We start from the raw sequence: 9,115 nt of genomic DNA, 5'->3' as shown, positions 1-9,115 counted from the left end.
GCCGTGTACGGACCAAGAGTTATGAGTGAAGGAGTTGTCCGTGAATGGGTACGTTTATTTAAAAGTGGACGAGAAAACGTTCATGATGAAGAGAGGAGTGGTAGACCATCATTGGTGACTGACGAACTCGTTCAGACAGTTGATGCAAAAGTTCGTGAAAATCTACGTTTCTCAATGTCGGAGTTGTCTACTGGTTTTCCACAGATTTCTAAGACTCTCTTGTACGAGATAGTGACAGCAAGATTGGGTTACCGTAAGTTCTGTGCACGATGGGTGCCCAAAATTGTTACCGACCACCACAAAACTCAAAGAATGGCCTCTGCATTAGACTTTCTGTCACGTTATGAGGACGAAGGAGAACCATTGTTAAACAGAATCGTGACCGGTGACGAAACCTGGATTAAGTACGTGAACCCTGAGACAAAAGAACAATCAAAGATGTGGGCACATTCAAATTCGCCTACCAAACCAAGAAAAGCCTCGCAAGATTTTTCTGCCACAAAACTGATGGCAACGGTGTTTTGGGATGCCAAAGGGGTGTTGTTGGTTGAATTCATGGAACGTGGTACGACCATTAATCAAGACGTGTACTGTGAAACAATAAAAAAGTTACGACAGGCTATACAGAACAAACGCCGTGGTATGCTGACTTTCGGTATCGTTTTTTTGCACGATTACGCCCATCCTCACTCTGCTCGCAGAACAACGGCCCTTCTTGAGTCCTTCAAGTGGGACGTTATCAACCATCCACCTTACAGCCCAGACCTGGCGCCAAGTGATTATCACCTCTTCATGCATTTGAAGAAATGGCTCGGGTCACAGCGGTTTGATGACGACGAAGAGCTCAAAGATGCGGTCACAGGCTGGCTCCAGGCACAAGTGGGTGATTTTTATGCAGAAGGAATTTCAAAGCTTGTGAAGAGATACGATAAGTGCCTCAATCGCTATGGAGACTATGTAGAAAAATAGTGCAAAGATGTAGTTGTAAGATGTATATATTAAAATATTTTTATTTAACTTGGTGTATTTTTTTAAATCAACCGGAGGTTACTTTCTGAACGGCCCTCGTATATGTCACTTCGAGTATTACTTCACAAACAAGTATCATGAAGTCGGAAGTTGAGACTTGAGCCTGAAGAAAGAATTCTTTTTCCAAATTAACTTAGAAATCTACTTTTGGTTGTACATATTTAAAATGTGTGAGTCATGTGAATCAGACATTAGCATGTGAACAGTACTTCAAAGTAGGTTATAGTTTTGTAGCAACTGAGGATAGCAACGTTAAGCCACCCATATTGAGAGTATCTAAATAAAGACTGTAGCATTCAGTTGACTTTAGAACTGCAACGCAAGTTTCACAGGATCTCTTTGATACAGCCCTCTGTGTGACATACTTACAAAAATAAACATGACTTTGACATATGACTCTTTAAATTTTGCGTTTGCTACAAAAATACTGTCATCCATATCAACATTGTCAGAATGGACCATTCCAAAGCAACTATTCAAAATCTAGTGGTTGCAGGAAATACACCCACAATGTGGTGAACACATACCAAGTAAACTCTTGACAAATTTTTTTCACATTCTAAAATGTATGAGATGTGATAATTTGCTCAAGACTGTTGTCCATTCAATCCAAATCTTGCTTCTAAATTATTCTAAATATTTCCAGTCAGAAAATAACTAATTTTGAAATTATTAAGACATAACCGAATAATAATGCAAAGAAGAAATTCGTTAGAGTTGTGCAATGCTTTATGTGTTTCTATTAAAAGTGATGAGCCCTTTGTATTTAGTGACTGCCACATGCTTAACCAACATTTGAAACTTTGTGGAAATGTAGCCTGGAGTCATTACCAACAAATCTGTGAACAGGGTTTCTCATATTCACTATCTTCCACCAATCTGTAATGATTTGTACAAAGTGGGATGTGCACACACTCTGCACATCATAAAATAGCAAAGCAGCAACAGTTGTATCATGAAAATAATAATTAACCAAGTTCACAATTTGATGTTTAACGCCACTGGGAAACACACTTTTCTAATTGAGCTTTGGAGCTGCTTTTATAATGGAGGTGTCCCAACATTTTCCTCTGCTCAAGTTAACCACATCAGGAAACTTCACTTCTAAAACTTGATCAAAATTTTGACCAAACAGTGGGAATACGTTTTTGCTGAGACATGCTTTCACTGGATGTTATGAACCACTTTCCTTCATGCTAGCAAATGCAATTTACTATTAGAAAAGTCAATACTGTTGTATCTTCAGTCCAGTGGACAGAAAATTTTGGATTAATATGGATATCATCCAACTATAAAATACGAGGTGCAACAATAAAGTAATGACACTGATGCGAAATAAATGTTGCTTACCTTTTTTTTCAAGTTTAGTATTGTCTCCTTCAAAGTACTTCCCTTCTGATTGCATACACATTTTCCAGCACTTCTGCCATTGATGGTAACATTTGTGGAACTCATTTTCTGTAATATCCTCACAGCTTTTTGGACATCTTGTGTTGTTTGAAAATGGTGTCTCTTGACCACTGTTTTGACCCTTGGAAATAGAAAAAAGTAGCATGGAGCAATATCTGGTGAATAAGGTGACTGTGGTAGTAATGAAATTTGTTTTGAGGTGTTTCTTGCTGTTGTCGTGTGAGATTTTTGGGGACCATTTTTGCACAGATCTTTCTGATACCAAGATCTTCAGTTATCATTAGACGAGCCGTTTCTCGATTGATGCTCAGTTCTTCTGCAATCATTTTCATGGATAATCTTCGACCAGATCCAATGAGTTCACGCACCCTTGCCAAATTGACATCCGTCTGTGAGGTTGATGGTCGTCCACTGTGTTCTTTATCTTCAACAATCATTCTGCCTTCGCTAAACATTTTATGCAAAAAAAACTTGAGCTATTGACATAACCTCCTCTCCAAAAGCCTTCTGAAGCTTACCATAAGTTGTCGTCGCGTTTTCACCCACTTTATCGCAAAAAGAAATGGCATACTGTTGCGCATTTCCATGATGACACAAACACGTGTTAACTTATTACTTATTACAGAATAACTCACGACTGAACAGTTGCATCGATGTGCTGCTTGGACTAGAATCAGCTTATAGACCAAGGTCAAAGATATTTTGCCTATGCAATCCTGCAGTGTTGCCACATGTTGCAAAGAAAATTAGTCTCATTATTTTATTGTCGCACCTCGTACATATTCTTTTTTCTTCAGGTAACCGGGTTGCTAAGTCTTAAGCAAATGACAACTTTCGACTTCTTTGGTGGCATATATTTATTGAAGAGGTACATTTTTGTGTTTGCTTTGGATGTGGCAAATATAGAAAAAAAATTGAACAAAGGGCATTGTAGGTTGCACTGGGCTGTTCATATAATAAGAAAGAGGATAACAACATTGTGAGAGAATACATTTATACTACATAATATAATTTTCTCACACAAGAAATTGACATGAGTACTGTTGCCATTGTCTTCAGTAAAATTTTGCTCCAAATCTGCAATACAGTTTTTTAGTTTTGTGATACAATCATGCTCACAACTTTCACTACATGTTTCAGTGGTTACATTTCTCTGCAGAATGTTCTCTACCTGTGACCACAGAGCTACATTCCAGCTTATGGTCAATATCTATTGCAGGTGATGGCCATTTCCAGTATTACACATACAACTATCTATTTACACACTAACAGAGGGCGTTTTTTCAAAACTCGATAACTGCAACAGGCATAGTTTTTCATAAAATGGGTTTTTCTGTTTTCACCGAGACAGATATGTTTGAGCATTTGAGTTTTTATGCAATTACTACATCTCACTGGCATTAATAAAGTATTGTAATGAAATGTAGTAAAATTTAATTTTTATAACAGTATATTAAGGTGTGATTTTTCCAGTACTTTTTAAAAGTCGATAAATGCTTATAATTATTGCTGGAATCACTTGTGCTGCCTTCTATAATCCCGTGTATTTTTCTATACAACTACTTTGTATGTGCTGTCGCAATTATGATATGCCTGCATTCTTACAAAATGCATATTTTTGCATATATTTTTAAACATCTCATTTTTTAAATTTATAATTGTTGTCTTCATTGAGAATACAAACAATAATAAGAGAAATACAGTGGCATAATACACACAAAAGGAATGAATCAATTATTAATATAATTATTTAGCATACATCATTGTTATCAATGCTAAATGGAGTATGAAATGAATAACAAAAAAGTATTGCAGGTTACAGTCACATTGTTGTTATCAAGTATTCTCTCTTACATCTATACATTGTTTATGTAGGACATCTGTGTAAAAATCCTTTGTGTAAGCTGGAATTTTAGTTATCTTTGGCAAGGCAGGCACATCTTTCTTCTTTTCTTTGCTTATGATATTTTGTTTTTGTAAAAGAGTGGATGTTAGTACTGTTCAATGGCATGGTTTCTTTTGTCTCAGAATGTCAACTAATCTAATCTAATCTAATCAAGGCAGGCACATCTTTCTTCTTTTCTTTGCTTACGATATTTTGTTTTTGTAAAAGAGTGGATGTTAGTACTGTTTAATGGCATAGTTTCTTTTGTCTCAGAAAGTCAACTTATACTGGCTCTCCAGAGTATGTATCACTTACCGAAATGTTAACAATTTCCTTTGCTTTATTATAAAGTTAACAAGATGGCTGCTTACTTGGAATGGTACCTTGGGTTTTAGTACTTTTTGAGTACTATATTTTTAACAGAGCAGTCTATGTTTAGAACTTTGAGAGTACCACGCTCTACTAAAATATGGTAATATTCTCTAGGAGACAAGATGCTTCCTTTTTTTCTGTAAGACTTCTCAGTTACACCAAACACTGGGTCTGGAGGCAAGTAGCTATGACCACGAACAGGGAAGCACTGACGAATATTATTGAGTTTTGTACTCTTTTCCAAGAACGCTATAAGCATCGCCATCATACAACCGTTTTTATTTTGACTGCTACAGGAATATGACAACAGATGTTCAGTATTGGTGCCATAAATTGACTGTCTTTTTATCTGACTCAGAAAGAAAGTTCAACTAATCAGCATATCTGAAGCAACTTGATTGTATCCTCTTGAAAACTCTGTCTCTAAGCAGGTGTAGAAAACGAAGCTTTCTCTGCTTTGTTCTTTAGTATGGATCATTACATTATATTACATTACATTACATTAATGTTGTTCCATAGAAGATGAAAACGACATTTCATAATGATGTGGAATGTGTCAGTTTAAAATAAGTTTTCTTTATGCAATATAATTATTTTTCTTACAGTTACTACTTCATACGTAAAAATGCATCTATTGTGTAGGAGTTGTTATTCAGAAATTCTTTTAATTTGTTTTTAAATGTTGGTTGGCTATCTGTCAGAATTTTAAAGCTATTTGGCAGATGACCAAAGATTTTGGTGGCAGCATAATTCACCCCTTTGTGTCCTAAAGTCAGCTTTAACACATAATAGTTAAGATCATCCTTTTTTCTAGTGTTCTGGCTATGCACTTCGTTATTATTTTTGAATTGGGATAGGTTATTAATAACAAATTTCATAAGTGAATATATGTATTGTGAAGGTACTGTGAATATCCTGAGTTCCTTAATTAAATGTTTGCAAGGTGATCTTGGGTGGCCCCGAGCTATTATTCTCAGTACACGCTTTTGTATAATGAATACTTTTTCTCTTAATGATGACTTATCCCAAAATATGATGCCAGTGAATGAAAATAGGCATAGCAGGCTAATTTACTGATATATGTATCACCAAAATTTGCAATAACCTTAATAGTATAAGTAGCTGAACCTAACCATTTCAGCCGATCATCAATGTATTTCTTCCAATTCAACTTCTCATCAATGCACACAGCCAAAAATGTTGAATATTCTCCCTTAACAACAGACTTCTGTTCAAAGTCTGTATTTATCAGTGGTGTTACGCCATTTACTGTACTGACTTATATGTATGGTGTTTTCTCAAAATATAGTGAGAGTCCATATGCAGAGAACCATTTAATAATTTTCTGAATGGCGTTATTTAAAATTTTCTCAGCTAATTCTTGTTTGTTGGGTGTGATTACTATAACTCTATGATCAGCAAAAAGAACTAGCTTTGCATCTTCATGAATACAGAGTGGCAAGTCATTAACATATATTAAGAATGATAAAGGACCCAAGACTGAACTTGGTTGATGCTATTCTCCTCCCCAGTTAAAGGACTCTGTTGATTTTTGCCGACTGTTAATTTCAACCTTGTACATTCTTTCAGTTAAATATGAATGAAACCATTTGTGCACTGTCCCACAATACTTAAGCTTATCTAAAAGAACTTCATGCTTCACACAGACAAAAGCATATGAGAGATCACAAAATATCCCAGTACATGATGTTCAGTTATTCAAAGCATTTGATATGTGATCAGTGAAAGCATATATAGTATTTTCTGTTGAAAACCCTTTCTGACAACTAAACTGACATATTATTAGTACTTCATTTTTACAAATGTGTGATACTACTCTTGAATACATTACTTTTTCTGGAATTTTGGATAAATCTGTAAGAACTGAGATTGGGTAGTTTTTTTAGCATCAGCAATGGTTTAACAATAGCGTATTTCAGTCTCTCTGGAAAAATGCCCTACTTATCTGCTGGGAACAACTTTTAGTACACTGTTGGAAGGTATTGCCTCTATCATGTACTGCCTCACATTTTCTAATGAATAGCTACATCCAATTTTCTCTGCTTCTGACTTTTTGTTAACAAACTTTTCATTGAGTTTGATAGAAATATAGTCTTCCCGAGCACTCGATTGCACACTTTCCCTTTTAGCAATATTGCAAATGGTTTTAATTTTTTTTATCAGTTGCGTTAATCACAGACATAATGCACATATTTCTGGAATTTTTTGCAACTTTTCTTAATACAGTGCAGAAGTGTTTATAATTTTTCATTGTTTCTGGATCATTATTCTCTCTAGCTATAAGATACATTTCCCTTTTTTGTTTACAAGATATTTTTATGCCTTTAGTAAGCCATGGCTTTTTAGATGGTTTCTTAAATCATTTTTCACTCTTTTCTTAGGGAAATTGTTTTCAAATATACTCACAAAGGTACCATGAACTAGGTTAAATTTTAAGTTAGCATCAGGTTCCCTATACACCTCATCCCAGTCAAACTGTTGCAAGCTTTCCCTAAAATTATAAGTTATTAAATCAATAAGTGACTGCACTATTTTGGAGGACAGTTTTGCATTACAGTATGGAGCAATGTCATAAATACTGTAATTAGCTGTTCATTTGATCAGTCAGACTATTCTTAACAGGAAAATTTTTTATTTGATTAAATTTATCTTGATCTACAAAAGATTATCTATCAGTGTGCTGCTTTCCTGTACTACCTGAGTAGGAAAATCAAGAACTGATGTCAGATTGAAAGAACCAAGTAATACTTCAAGGTCAACCTTTCTAACAGAGTCTTTCAGAAAATCTACACTGAAATCCACACAACCAATAATTTGCTTCCCTCTGTTGACAGACAGCATAACAAAGAATCCAAGTTTTTCAAAAATAGGTGAAATTTCCCAATGGGACCTACATATGGCTACAATTATAAGAGCACCATTATTCGGTTTAACTCTTTGAAGGGCAGGCAAAGCTGTAATTAATCACATACGTAGACGGTTTCAATGGGCGGTGGTCACTGTGGCTAACCACATAATATTTTCTCCCTTTACCGCTCAGGGGCCAGTAGTCTCTCTGCCAACCACGTAATTGTTGCCTAAAATGCCACTAGATGGCAGTGCAGGTCTTCTGCGCGCATTTTTGCCTCATATTCAGAACAATAGTTGATACTTTTTCATTGTTAGCACTGTTCTTGGAAGCGGCGTGCAGTATTCTGTGTAGCTCTTCTTTATACGACTATTTTTGGTAAGTAGTTGCTTATATTTATGTGTTCGACACATATAAGTCTACTTGTAATGTAACTTTAAATTGAAATAGAATTTTCCATGTTTTACAGACAAATTTCTGTGTGGTTAGTGCTGCTAACCACCGCCCTTCTGCTCCACCCAGTATATTTTCTTCGTCTCCATCGAATATGTCTAGCCGAAAGGGAATAACTGAGGACGAATGTTAACGAATTTTATTTGAAGAAATATCTTCTAGTGACAGCAGTGTTGACAGTGATGGGAGTGATGGAAATGACCCCACATTCACGACAAGCTGTGCAAGTTCTAGTCTTGTGTGCAGTCGTGTGGTTCTAAATTTAACCAGTTGTCTTCTTGGAAAGAATCATATTATTTTCATTGACAATTATTTTACCTCATATGATCTGTTCAAGGACCTAAAATCCAATGATGTGTACACTTGTGGAACAATAAATCCCGGAAGGAAAAACATACCAAAACTCAAGGAGAAAAAGGAACTGGAAAGAGGGGAATTCGATTACAAAAGAAGCAATGATGGTATAGTAATCTATAGGTGGAAAGATAACAGGGCAGTCAACTTGATTTCAACATGTCATTCACCATCAGATGTGTCCACAGTAACTCGAAAAATGAAAGATGGAACAATAACATATACCACTTGTCCATTTGTATTGAAAGACTACAATTCCAGTATGAACTATGTGGATAATTTTGATCGACTAGAGTCAGTCTATGCTATTGACAGAAAAAGCAAGAAATGGTGGATGAGATTGTTTCTTCACTTTTTAGACTGCAGTATGACAAACGCGTTCATTATTCACAAAGAAATCGAAATGGAGCAGTTCTCCAATAAAGACTTCCGTCGAGAGGTGTACAAAATCTTGTTGGCTCCAAAAATAGTTTCAGTGGCAGCTAATTTTGCTTCTGTATCCCATAGTAGTATAGCAAACCAGATCAAATCACACAAACCATACATAGACGAAAGTAGTCGCCACGAAAGCAGTAAACAATAACCAATTCATCATCCAGAAAATGCGCAGCTTGCAGTTCAAAGAAAAATCCAGTGCGAACAGTGTGGATGTGTTCAGTGTGCAAAGTGCCTTTATGTCTGAGAGCAGGCAAGAACTGTTTCAAGAGACACCAAGAAAATTAAAAACTAGTTATTTCAAAGTT

Source organism: Schistocerca nitens, chromosome 2, assembly GCF_023898315.1.
Source record: "Schistocerca nitens isolate TAMUIC-IGC-003100 chromosome 2, iqSchNite1.1, whole genome shotgun sequence".
NCBI classification, from domain to species: Eukaryota; Metazoa; Arthropoda; class Insecta; order Orthoptera; family Acrididae; genus Schistocerca; species Schistocerca nitens.
Note: the sequence above shows the minus strand (reverse complement) of the source record.